Genomic DNA, 14,917 nt, shown 5'->3' with positions numbered 1-14,917 from the left:
TGTATTTTATGTACCGTGCCAAATTTGACTCGGATGTTTTGTTTTTCCAAACATCTGGCTAGTTTATCAGTTACTCCCGCAATGTACGGTATTTTGATCGTTTTAATTGCTTGGGCAGTTTCAATGCTCGTGCTATTTGATTTGGTTTTGGTATTCAATGCCCTGTTGATGTGTGCATCATTGTACTGTTCATTTGCAGCGCTTCTTTAACATGTTGAATTTCACTTCTCAGACTGTCACCATCTGACACTTTCTTAGCTCGATGAATGAGCGTCTTGATAAGAGCAGATTTCTGTGCGGGGTAATAGAGTGACTCTGCAATCAGATAGGCGTCAGTATGCGTTTTTTCGGTAAACACTGTTTGCTATTTTACCATATCTACCCCGTACGAGGAGAATAACCAGAAATAGTTAGAGTTCTGTCAGCTTACACTTCCATGGTGAACTGGATGGATGGGTTTTGCGAGTTGAGATGATTTTAAAATGCGTTCAGTGTATCTTTGCCGTGTGGCCAGACCACCAATATGTCATCCACATATCTAAACCAAGCAGATGGTTTTAGTGTGTATGAAGCTATTGCTTTTGTTTTAAAAAATTTCATGTACAAATTCACTATTACAGGAGACAAATGAGAGCCCATTGCTGTTCCTTACTTTGTTTATAGAAGTCACCTTGCCACAATAAGTAAGTGTTCTTTTGACAGTGTTCAGCTAGTCTTGGGATATCTTTGGCTAAACCTTTGTTCGTTACCAGTGTCGAGTCATTTAATTTACTCGTTGACCGAAACCCTCGTGAACAGAGAGGTCACGTCAAAACTTAATATGTTTAATTATATTTACAAGATGTTCAGAGTTTGTGATTAACGAAGAGGTCCTACCGATGTAGGGCTGTATTTGTTTCGTTACGTATTGTGCTAATTTGTACATGGAAGAGCCGATTTTACGAACATAAGTCTTAATGGGACATCAGGTTTGTGAATTTTTGGTAGCCCATAGAGTCTTGGTGGTTTTGATGCCCTTGGTTTGATCAGGTATTGCTCTTCCTTGGGAATTGATGACTAGGCAATGATTTCCGTTGTTTTATGTTCCAAGGTGCTGGTTGGGTCTCGTTTAATTTTAAGGTAGGTACCTTCATCACAACAGTCGATCGGCCGTTATCAGCAGCAATAATTTGGATATATTTATTTGCTCTCAATTCGCTTAAGGCTTTTGCTTCACTGAAGTTAATATTTGTTTTTGGCAATTTGCTGTTTTCAATCATATTGACAACCTCGTGCCTAGTCATCTCAGTTTGATTATAGGGGAGATGTCTAACTGCTGATTCCACTTCAGCAATGATCTCATCGACAGGGATTGTACGTGGGGCAACATGAAAGTTCAAGTTCAAAGGCTCGCATAATGCACATGCATAATGTACGTTGCCTTAGTAATCCCCCCCCCCTCTCCCCCACATTATGCGAGAGCACAGATACGTGGTCAACACATCTACGCATCTATATAAGGAACGAAACAGTAAGACTTCTCCACAAATCTGGCTGTGGCCTGATGAAGCTAGTTGTAATAACTGGCAAAACGTCGTACTCAGTTTGTAAATGTTGTGGCTTGGCTCTCCAACACACGGGTGTGCTGTACTAGTGACGAATTGGCATGTTCTGTTTACGTGACAACCCTTACTAATTGGCTGTGTCGGATGGTGTCGGGTTTAAACGACACATATTTAAGCGATTTAACCCAAAACAACTCTATTATGGATGATATTGGTCGCGAAAGCCTACGTGTTAAACTAACCCCTGCCCTGAAGCCTGAACCTTTCAGACATCAGCAGATGTCGCAAAGTGAAAGGAACCCCAGTGCTAAGCGCTAAAAACGCCAGGGGCAAACGAGACTTCCTTCAAAGAGGTTGACATAAAAGTCATCATTCTACCCCGACACTGCAGTAATTAATTACACGAATGCACAAATATTAAGTAAAATGTTAGTCGCATCTGGACCAATTTTTTCCCCTACCAGCAGCACTTCTCGTGTCGCCATACTTCGAGAAAATGCAACGCAAGTTTCAAACAGCTTTTATCTTAGGGATGAGCGCAGGGTTTCATTTTTTGTTAATCGTATAAAACTCTTTGCCCGTGTCACACCACAGGAAGGATTAGTAGAGTCAGTTGTGCAAGTGGGTAGACAGGATAAGACGCCGGGTGGGGGGGGGGGTATAACCAACCTACCTAATGCAGGAAATCTAGGGTAGCGGGGGGGAGGAGAAAAACCCCTTAAAAACAGAAAACCAACACGTGGAGTTGGAGCGTTTTATTGCCCCTGCGCCTTTCCGAGTTCCTCTCCCTTTAATTTAACCCACTGAGGGGGGATGCCCCTCTTTTCCAGTTCCTGTCTCCCGGATCCTCGGGCCGACCAGCTCATCTTAAGCTCGCTATAAGAGGGGGCCACCTGACCTTGTCGCCGATTACATATTGTTTCTTTTAAAGAAGTAGTTATTGACGAATGTGTGGAGTTTTTTGTTAATTGTGCTTATGCACAACTGACAACGCAGCCTTAATTGCTTAATTTATATTTGGCTGATTTGCCCTGCTTTCTATTTCCTGTGTTTGTATGTTGTTGCTGTTGTCAATTTGGTTACCCAGGTCACTCTTACAAATGGGTCAATGCTGGTCTCTTGGGTTCTCACCTGGTGAAATAAATATATTTTAAACTGGTACCCTAGGATGTGCGGTTCTGGCAAGCGGAATGTGTCCTGGGGCCTCACCTAGATCGACTCAGTCGTAAGTGTGGCCGTATGATGTGGTGTGTGAATATCAACACTGGGAATTTAAAGGCAGCCTGGCGTCTGATGTGGTGGTCACACAACCTTTCATGTGCCATGCTGACCTTAACATGAGCGGGCTCACAGTACTTGTCTTATATAGCCTAGAAACTCAATGTGGCTATTGTTGATCTTCGTCTTATGTGTGTGTTTATATCTGTTCGTGCATGTACATGTTCACAGTGAGTGTGTTTATATGAGAGTGTGTGTGTGTGCGTATGTTCAAAGTGTGTGCGTGTGTGTTCTTACAGTGCACATAATTAACAATGAGTGAGGATTAGAGATTTGAAGTTTTCGTGACTGCAAGGATCCATACTCTTTGGTTCTTTCGGTAAAGTCACGTAGATGAAAACTAAAAATAATAATAAAATGAAATTTAGTTATTTTCATTTCATTATTTTTAAATTGGCCTAAAATTGTATGGGCGCATAGAAGCTCACACTGGGCTAACCGCAATAAGACGCTCACAGCACCGGGGAGGGGCCAGGATGAAATATTACACGAGCAGCACAGGCGAGGAGGTGGGAGGGAAATTCCTGTTGATGCCGTGAGTGTGTATTCGCGGACGGCCACTCCGATTAATGATTAAACCGGCTAAGTCAGGGGTGAGGGGTCGAGGAGAAATGGAAAGTAGCGCTCCAGGTAAGGACGGGGCATCGGTTTGAAATCATAGGTAAGCGCACGATTGGCTGCACCAGATGAGGTCACCTGGATTAAAAAATTAAGGGGGATAAAAAGGCCAGGACAAAACGGCTCAGGGAGACTTCTTCTCGAACCGCCCAGCCACCCGGACCAACTCGCAGCCGCTCGCAGCGTTCGTGAGACGCCATCGAGTGCTGCTACGAGAGATGAGCCTAGGCAAGGCCCATTCTCATCGCCGTCCCTCCGACTCCCACAGCATCCGAGCGACGCCGTGAGTGCGTCTGTGAAGTTAGTAATAGAGTGTGGGAGCACCTAAGGAATTGGGTAGGAGCAGGGTAGGCGCTACTCGCAGAATATTTGCTCCAGGCAGCACAGGGTTTTTCTTTAACGCGCTGATAATAAACTTTAGTACAGAACCTCGGCGTGGTGTTTGTGATTTCAGTGTGTGTGTGTGAGGCGCACGTGTATTAAAACATAAACGGCCGCCGACGCTCCCGCGTGTTCGTACAGCAACAATAGTATTAACTGGGAGGCGCGCGCATGTGTGGTATTAAGACATAAACTGATGTTGGCCGTGAGCAGCAGTCGAAATCAGACCGCTTGGTTCATAACACAGCGCGCTAACCACTACACTACCGCTCCCCAAAAGTGCACACGCACGTCACCACGCACACCAACACAATGCCACGTGGGGCTAACATGCGTGCTTTGTTTAAGGGATGGTTGTCACAACAAACTCTCTTAATGAACACTTGAAATTTCGCAAGAAGTGGGGGTATGTGCTTATAGCTAGACGGTTAATTTTAGCATTTTTATTATTTAAAACACAAACCTTACATTCCCAGCCATGGCGCACATCAGTTCTCGGAACCATACAACAAACCACACATCTGGCACGGCGTGGGGAGGCCTTCGTCCAGCAGTGGATTGACAAAATGCTGTGCATTTATGATGAACATGTTTAGTTAATTATTTTAAATATTACTGTGTCGTGCGAGTGTTAGGTAGGGTGCGGGGCACAATATAACCGCCCGCAAGCGCGCGCGTGGATGTGCAGCGGCTGGAGCGGCAGCGGCAGCGCGCGCGTGTGGTAAAAAAGCGCCTGCAGGGTCGCGCGCATTCACGCCACCACGTTCGTTTTTGAGGTGGTGTACGCGGGAGTGTGCGGGATAACCCCGGGCGGTGGTGAGCCAGCCAGTTAGCTATGTCCCTCAGAGAGGGCGCTGGCGCGGGGGGGCCGATCACCCGATCGGCGGGGGCCCGATGAGAGGCGACCGACGAGGGGGAGGAGGGAGTGGAGGGGGCGGACGTCGCACCCCGCCCGCCCAGCGGGTGGGGGGGGGGCGTCGGCCTCCACAGGAACGGTTAGTAATATTTAAAATAATTAACAAAAAATGTTCATCATAAATGCACAGCATTTTGTCAATCCACTGCTGGACGAAGGCCTCCCCACGCCGTGCCAGATGTGTGGTTTGTTGTATGGTTCCGAGAACTGATGTGCACCATGGCTGGGAATGTAAGGTTTGTGTTTAAAATAATAAAAATGCAAACATTAACCGTCTAGCTATAAGCACATACCCCCGCTTCTTGCGAAATTTCAAGTGTTCATTAAGAGAGTTTGTTGTGACAACCATCCCCTAAACAAAGCACGCATGTTAGCCCCACGTGGCATTTGTGTTGGTGTGCGTGGTGACGTGCGTGAGTGTGCACTTTTGGGGAGCGGTAGTGTAGTGGTTAGCGCGCTGTGTTATGAACCAAGCGGTCTGATTTCGACTCCTGCTCACGGCCAACATCAGTGAGGAATATCTGAAGCAGTCCTGGGACTACCCTAGGTCGACTCAGCCTCAATGGCGTACTTGGTGCGATGTGTAAACATTGCCACTCGGGAGACAAAGGCAGTCCAGTCAGGCATGGTGCTGGCCACCCACCCTCCTTGTGTGCTGTACCGAACTTCATAGATGCTCGCTAGCAGCACTTGCCCCAATAGTTTGTTAAAAGGCTCTACGGCAGATCTTTGTGCGATCAGATCGAGTGCCTTAAATGGTCCGGGCACAAGACTCCGATTCGGAATTCAGATCCCGACCGGCGGGTTATGTTTCAAACTTATTAGCCACATAACCATGACATTTGTGATGGATGGTGGCGCAGTGGTTTTACAAAACTACGATATGAACTCGGTGATACCTGAGTTTGCCCCCACCCCCGCTTCACCAACCTGCACTGACCAGGGTGGTAAAGTGTGGTTAAACACATTGACCTCCACAGCATGGGGAGGCCTTCATTTAACATTGGATTGACAGCTGTAAAAATGGGCAAATTACAGTCGTACTATTGTTCGTGTTGCTTTTATGGTAAATGACACGGTTTTCTGGTATGTTTTTTTGAGGATACCTCCAGTCGCCAGAGATACCTCAGGGCATAAACGTTCACACAGCCCTTTACTGCTGGATGAAAGCCACCCTATGCCACGTTGTTCATGGGGGTTATTTGACTATACAATACTTCACGCTGGTCAACACAGAGTTGGTAAAGGAACCGATTCAGATATCACTCACCACTGCGGTTATACACGTGAAGGAATAGAACTCAAGTCACCAGGTTCACAGTGCAGTGTGCTAACCGCTACGCTACTGCTCTCATCCAGTTTTAAAAATGCGAGATTTAGTTTTTTATCAATTAATAACTAAAACATTTTTAAGATGGGCATCACTTGTAATGAAATTGTGAGTGGTTTTTCCATCGATAGGTTGGCTCGCTGTCATGAGAATGCGGAGTTTCCAACCAGGAGGGGTCCGGGACTGGTTCAGATATCACTCACGACTGCTGATATCCATGGCTGTTCGTCAGATTATTAATGTTTTATATTTTTTTTCTGTTTATTGTAAACAAAACACACGAGCCCGTGTTACCAGGCGTTATAATTAATTGCCGACGCAACTCAACCACATAAAGGAGGGGTGGTAAAAGGTGGGGAAGAGGGGCCCGCTGCTCGAACCACGTCGGGAAGAGGGTGACAATTTAAATGGGGAGAGGATAATTGGGCGAGGCTGAATATAACCAACCTAAAACCTGGGGAAGGGGAGTGAGGGATAGGGGAGAGAGAGAGGGGGGGACATTTTTATACATTTAAAAACATATTCAGTGAAATGGGTATCGCTGCATGGAACATCAACAGTGGTTGTCCTATGGAGACTGGCTTCCGCCACGATAATGTGGAGTTTTTTCACCGCCGGCTCAAACTGCCCCAGTGTTCGTTTCGGCAGAAACTGCTCACTGACGTGTGTACGTGCGCATGTCTGTGTAAGTTGTTTTAGCGGCGTTGCTTGATGTGTAATGTACACAAGATCACTGTCAAATGCCTTGACATTTGTGATGTGCATACTCACTAAAGCGTATCCAGGAAACAGAATTGAAAAAAAATGTGCACTTATCCACCATATAAAACGTTTGCGGGCAGACACTTGCCTGAAACTATAAGGTGCTATTTTTCTAAACTTGCTATATGGTGTCTTAAGTAACACAATATATTGATTATAGTGTATCTAATATAAGCTGATATTTGTCATCTAAAATATATATATATACATGAGCCAATGCTTACATATTCATAATTCCGAAAACTGGAATGTCTGGAGAAAACCCATGCACATGGAGGAATAATGCTCAAAGCTATGCACAGATAGATTAAATAACCCATTGCTGTAATGCCATCTCCTGGTCACTGTGCACAGCAAGCCTAAAATACCTGGTATTCCCAAGCAGTCTTCCATCAAAGCGCAGGCCAACTTTGCTTCCCAAACCTGACAAGATCGGGTGCATTCAGTCATATATAGATCTCGTATGTGACACACAGACATTGTCTCACTTTTACACAAATATAAACATTATAAATGAATACATTAATTTAGAAATTCAGCCCCTTTGTCGATCCACATTGTCTGTGTCAGTCCTGAGGGGTGGCAGTGGGCTGGAGGTTGACCAAATTTCACCACGCTGGTCTGTGCAGCTTGGTGAAGGAGGATGAATGGCGGCGGCGACGACGACGACTGGGGCGGATATCGCTCGGAACTGATGTTCGCCGTGGCCGGAAAATCAAACTCAGGCTTCTGGGTTTCCACGAATGTCATTGTAATTTCGACTTGTAACGTGCCGCACAGTATTGGCTCACGCTCAAAAAGAGAGAGATCGACTCAAAGGCGTGAGGAGTGAACCAAAAGACGAGCGGTAGTGGAGCAGCCTCGCGGTGAGCCGGTGCCAAATGACCCTCCCCTCCAAGCTCTGCGGTCCCCTATATATGAAGGTGTTATTGACCAATTTATGAGTTTTATATGTGGGAGGAAAACGGAACACATGGAGGAAGCTTGCGCGTGTAAGGGGGCCACAATCTACCCCATACAGAAGGGCCAGATATTTGTATGCACTTTGCCGTACCCCATTTTCCTCACAAGACACTGTTATGGTACCTCGACGCCCATGAGAAGGGAGCTTCACATTTGTGTGACTCACCAACCCTCGCCTCCACAGTGCTGGATGACGGGGAACGTGCCGCGGTCGCCCGGCAGTTTGCTAACCGCTGTACCAGCATTGCCCATGTATCCACATGGACGTTTACAAAATAATCGTTAAACGTTCTTGTTTTCAGTAGCCCGTGTCTCTAAAACAATCTTTACACTTGTTGTGGCATATTGCTAAAATGTGTTCAGCATCCGCCTTTAGACATCCACACTCCCTTATCTGTGCGATCTCTACAACACACGCATAGGACAGCGTTTAATCTTTCCATCAATCCCCACAGCTATGCCTCTGCCCGGCAACTATAAACAACACCCTGAAATCGGATAAAATAGTCGTACAGATTTCCTACAAACAAATCACCCTTAAACGCTCCTGCTCTTACGGAACCTTGCTAGTACTCTTATGGGCTTGCCAGGTGTTGTAGACGTGGGGCTGTGAAGTGTGGCCAGGAGATGTCAGTGCTGAAAGCCACCCTCTCGTAAACTTGGCTAAAACCAAATACTCATTCATGGTACTGTGGCCGGGCATATGAGTGCAGGATCCTGATGAAAAGGGGTGTTTAGAATCGCTGAGGCTTTGCTGAGTATATAATTAGCATCATTTATATTCCTTGAAAAATGGGTATTGCTGTAGTTGTGATGGTGTAGGAGGCATTTAGCATGCCCCAAAGCGATGTTTGATAATCAGTCACTGTGGACATTCAGAGTTCGGCATTGTCAATTCCATTACATCTTTGCTATTGACAAGCATTCGTTGTGTTACCAGTTCAATGACGGCCAGATTGTTTTGGCATTGTTACCGGGTTCAGGCATGCGTCGGTGGCTTGAAGCAATTGGATTGGTGCCTTTGAGGTCTTTCGCAATGTGTAGATAAACAACCACACACATCGATGTAGCTTTCGGTGGCCATTGTATGAAAGGGTTTCTAATAAGTGGGGATTTCCAGATTCTTGGTGGGGTGGAGGGATTTCCACTGCTATTTCCAGCCCGTGTTTCGGACGCAAATATGATGTCATGTCCATTGCAGTTCATTGGTTGAGTTATGAGCATTTTTATTTAAGAAAACACAGGTAAAGCCACGTAGATAGAAAAAATAATAAAATCATAAGTAAAACGAAATAATAGTGTAGGAGGACGGGAAGAAGATGGGGAAGAGAAAAGGAGAGAGCGATGTTGGGAGGTAAGGGATGGAGGAGGGAAAGTAGATATTGAGCAGATGGCTGCTGCTGCCAGCTTGTGCGACACTGCCGCTATCTTGCTCCTGATTAGTCCTCTCGGCCCTATAATAGTTAATATCTGAGCACAGTGGCACTTGCCTATATGTTATTGCCTTGAGGCAGGGGATGGTGTATCATATAGATTTGTGAAATCTCCCCAAGCACATATTATGGCCTGCAAAATTTGGCCAGGAGATGAAAGGACAGCAAGTGGGTCCTAACACATATATACTGACCATTGAGTGCTATCTCATCATATGCGTGCATTCTCCCAAAACACTCCATATAATGGAAATGACCAAACATCCCAAAAATAAGAAAACATTAAATTGGTAGGGTGCATTGCATCCGTAGATCCAAATGCGCTGGAGGATCCTCCTTGTTTTATATGGATACCAAACTGAATTGTCTAATTCTCAGAGCTGGAACAAGCCATAGGTGTATAACTGGCATTGTGTGGTTATTGGTGACCGGGCTGAGACTGTCAACTCACTATCCGTGAAAATGCTAATTTAATTTATGTATGATGAACTTATTTCGTAGTGTTACTCGGAGGGGTGGCTGAAACCCGAATTAAAACTTAGGTTCAACAGCAGTGCTGACTCAGTGCTCTGATACACTATCGTCCTCTTGAACCATTTTAAATAGAAGTCTGTCATACATGATATATACCCTAACCCACCACATACAAATAAGCAGGAGCTTCCATCAATTCCAGCTCTGTATCCATACCCATGTTAAATAATTTTGGACCTGATTGCACGGCACGAAATAAGTATACTCCACTGTTTCCATCATATACATGCGATTCATGCCGGCATTAAATTATAACTGAATCGCAACTCCCTACAAATTACCCCATATCATCTGAATGCACCCGATCTCATTTTACGAGATAAGGAGTGCCGAGCTTGGAAATCGTTTTTTTATCACGGTTGCCGAACACGGACCCAAAGGCATATGCCCAGTGCATAGCAACAAGTTATTGAAATAGATAAGAATTCGTATGTCTCTTGAATTGAAACAAGTTATAATTCTTAAGTCGAGCAGTGTGAGGTAAAGAGCAGTGGTGTTTGAATGGGTGACCACCAGTTGAGGTGGTCACGAGTGGCGGCATAGCAATGGATTTAGTCCGCATATAGAAATAATATAATGGCTGTGGATTTAATCTATGTGTAGATTAAATTATCCTTCGTAGGCAATGTTTTCTCCAGGTACTCTGGTTTCCTCTCATAAGCCAAACAATCATGATTATAATAGACCAAATAGCCCAAGGAAAAACTCTCCAGAAAAATAATTTGAGACTCAGTGAGGCTTTCCCTGGGTACATTGGCATTATTATTGCTCTTTGCAATGTACAATGGCCTGCAAAATATCACTATCTTTACGTTAGTTGAGATTGACATTTAAAATATATTAAATGTATAAAATGTTTTCTTATAAACTATATTTATAGTTTCAGTCTCATGATGGTATATTCAGAATACAGATTAGCTGTGTAGAGTAGCAGAGCTCATAGCTGTGAGGCCGTGCGTTCATATCCTGGCCAAGATTTATACAGCCCCCTCGTCATTAACTTCCTAGTGTCAGTGAAGCAAGTGCCACGTTGTGAGCTGCATTATTTAGTATAAATTGTGGTTCATTTGTAAATTGTGGTTCATTTGTCAAGGTACTCTACTTAAAGCAACTGACTCCCAATTACAAATCCCCAATGGGAGCGACTCGGCCCATTGTCGTGCTGGGGCCAGAAGCAAGTCATCACCAGTATGGTTAAGTATGGTCATACAACTCCCACGACTGATGAAGTATGTGGTGTCCTTCATTTCGCAGTGGATTGACAAAGGGACTGTACAACCATTTCTGGTGTATCAGAGTAGGGTGTATGTGATATTGTAAATATGTCAGAACGTAAATATATTTTCACATGTCGAGTTTTCATATTCACGGCTCTCTGATGTCTCGTTTTATAAAGTTGACAGCGTATCTCTTCATAGTGCAGTGACTGACTCAGAGACACTAAGAGTAGGAGGCACTCTGTTTATTAACACGGCCTGACAGTAACACTTAGTAACTACGGTTCCCAGTCAGAACAGCTGGTAGACTGCCTGACTGGCGACGCCGAGATCATGAAGAGAAGACGATGGTGAAGACTCCAGTAGCACGACGGGATCCGGCTCCAAACGACAGCCCCGAAGTCCCCTTCCGGGGCCCATCTTTTACAGTCCTGTCAGCGTGGCCTGGCTCCGCCCCCGGCCACGCCCCCTTCTGGAACCTACTAGCGGGTTCTCGATGTGCCCCTTAAGTGACCCTTCCCCTAGATCCCTCTCTCCGGTCTATCACCTGACCTGCTCTCAGTCAGGGCTGCTGTAAGCTGCAGATCCCCTTCCCTGCCAGCAACCAGCGCTATGTTGCTATGTGACCGATTCTGCTACTACAATAGTATGCAATAAAACATATGATGCAGGCTTTTAAAGCTTTGAGTAAACATGTTGTGTGACATGGCTCACAGCAATATTGAATGTAAACGTTCAAGCACAAGGTTCACGTATCAATTATAATACAGTAACAATTTACAACCCTCTGTCAATCCACTGTGTGATGAAGGCCTCCATACGACACATTTATACTTACACGATCTAACCCAAAATCCTTTATTATGAGCAGTTCCTTATTCAAAAAGGAAGCCTCATTCAGTCGTAAGTCTACTTTTAGGATGTATGGCCAATTCCTTTTTGAGGATTGTTGGCCGTTTCCTTGTTTGAGTAATATTGTGTGAGGTAGATCCTGAAAAAAAATCCAACCCATACAGGACGAAAAGTTTTAGCTAGCACAGATAGATGGGAAATATACTTGCTGTACCACCTGCCATATGCATCTTGCTGCCCTGGAAAGTGTACCACGTATATAACGGCTCCACATCGACGTAAACAATCTACCCTTACTCCAAGTTTGTAGAATAACACACCCGGGTGCAGTGAAGAAAAGAATAATACTAAAAGGAACAGCACAAATCATTACCGGATTACAATATTTCCCTGCCAGATAAATACAATCGAAAACAGACAAGGATCTGTTTAACTGGTATAAATAACATTTCCTCCATCACTCAAATAAATTGTGTTCCAGCAATTTCATCAGGCAAACTCTGAACAGCTTTTGACTTTCGAGTCTCATCAGCAGTGTGACCTGTTAAACAAATTTTGCTTGGCTGTTGTTACAATTGAATGTCAGCTTGGTAACACTTGTAGCTTAAATAAAAAAAACAGGCCACCCAGTGTTGTGTCCCAATCGTATATATTATGTTGCGGACATATTTTAGGGATGTAATTCAACAAAAAAATACTTAAATGTTACTTCTAAACAGCAGCTGGCATTTGGACATCCGCAAAGCCGGAGTGGAGGGGGGGGTTTCACGGGGATTTCCCGTTCTTAGTTTTCAGTCCACATTGCTCAGCCACACCCTGTTCAAAGTGTCCGCCTCTTTTTGCTACATTCTCAGAAAATTACATCACCACTAGCAACACATGTTAATGTTATATGACGTAGCTACAGAAGTTAACCTGGGGGTAGAGGGTGAGTCAGCATGTGCATTAAAGTGGTAAAATACATGTGTATATATTTAAACATCACACGGTCAACTGACAGTCGATGGAGGACCTGACTTAGACCTGGTTAAAACACAGGAATAATGTCAATGGATCTTTAACTGCCAAAAACACATCAAAGTGTAATTTTATGTAGCCTAGAATAAATTATTGGGTGGATTTACGGATACAATTGTGTAAATCTGGGTGAGTGGCTTTTCACCCACATGTGGTAGTGAGTTAATCATAAACTTGCATCTGAGTTACAATCAACACTTTGATTTTTGTTCGTATAGATTTTGTACAATTCATGATTTGTGGGAGTCACCTCGTATCAATCTGTGCACTTATTAAAGAGTCTGATAGTTTTTGATTTCCTCTTATGGGCATTTCCATTAAATGGGGGTATACTTTGTATTTTAATTCCAGACGTAATTACATTCAACTTTTCTGTACCGTGGTCAGAGCCTTATGATTAATTCCTACTGAACCCTTATAATCTTTTCCATAATCTAGCTCTCCAAGTTTCAGACGATAAAAAGTCTAAGTTTCTTCGAAAAATCTGCCTAGTTCTCTGAGCCTCAGGAATGTAAAATGATCCATAAAATCCGAAAAGCTTCAGTGGTGGTTCTGGGCTCCAGGTTGAGGAGGCAACAATGTTGCCTTGGGTTTTCCAGTCACAGGTGACACGTGCAGGTGGATTTATTGAGTGACTCGAATTTGCTGGTAGTGGTTTCATCAACAGTACTTCCTCCAACAAACAGTGCATGCAGGCCATGCAAGCTTCCTATGAGTCATATTTTGGAGGGAGCCCAGCACCGGTGTATTATCACATGTTGATTTACAATTATCAATTAACCCACCTGCACGTGTAACCTGAAACAGGAAAAAACCCAAGGCAGAATTTGTGGCCTCCTTAACCTGGAGGCACGACGTGCCACTGCTGAGATTGATACACTGACCAAGTACTTAAACATCCTAAAAGTATCAGTTGAATCTTGGCAGCTTCAGACACTGATACTCAACCCTAGGATTTCTAAGGTTTCTAAGCCCCGTACAGTGAATGTACATCTAATAATCCTAACAATATCTGAGTATAGCTCTTTGAGACTATAACTAACACTTAACATGAGGACATTTCAATGGCACATTGTGTAATCAACTAGTTGCGTGAGTAAACTCATACATAAATTACAGGTTGATAAAAACAATTATGCCAGGTTTTTTTACACTCACTGACATATCCCATTTCTCTCAGTGACAATTAAAATATATTTTTAATTAAAAAACACATTCGTCTTCATGTGCGATTAAGAAAAACCTTTGCCCAAAACGTCACCTTTTATATATTTTTGAAGGGTACAGTGTTATTGTCGAATGTGGGGAGTTTTTAGTTATTTGTGCATGTGCATCATGAGCCATCGCAACAAATCTTTTTATTCACCGATTATTTATTTGTACATTAGTCTTGCTGTATTTAGAACATCCAGAATTCTAAGAAACCTAAGTACACCTTAAATCGTTTTCTTCCGTCATTAACCATTAATTATGAACTGTAAGAACTGATCAATCCACTTCTTTAAGACGTGGTCAGCAATAACAAAAACATAACAGTCTTCCCAAAGGGCACATTTTGTCACACCTGACAACACAAGCAAGACCTGTTTCTGCAACTCTTGCACTATTAATCCTGCGAAGGGCCAATCTAAAAATGTTCTCAAAATCTTTACCAGTGGTATGCTAGACTAAATGGTCACATTCTATATTATATTTTTTGTTATTAAATGTTGGACTAGTTCCATTGAATAACTGTTAAAAAATACAACCAGTTCTAGGAATTTGCGAGTCATATATTTTATTGTATATATTACATAACATGTTACGTTGCCTATGATAACATCATCTGGAATGTGCTGATCTCATTAGATTTCAGAAAGGTAAGCAAGATTTGAGCTTGGATGAGCGACCACCATGAATGTAGGCTACAGGGTAACGTCGTGGGTAGCAGAGGCCAATACAGCAACATCCATTGCTCTACTGCTGTTCTACACTTAAAGATCTATGCACCCCACCTTCCCCAAACCGCACTGACCAGCGTGATGAAGTATGGTTAAATAGTTCCCATGACCTGTACTGTGTGGGGCGGCTCT

The sequence above is a fragment of the Lethenteron reissneri genome, chromosome 64, assembly GCF_015708825.2.
Source record: "Lethenteron reissneri isolate LAM-NWPU_2019-01 chromosome 64, ASM1570882v1, whole genome shotgun sequence".
Classification (NCBI taxonomy): domain Eukaryota; kingdom Metazoa; phylum Chordata; class Hyperoartia; order Petromyzontiformes; family Petromyzontidae; genus Lethenteron; species Lethenteron reissneri.
This window is presented reverse-complemented; position numbering follows the sequence as displayed.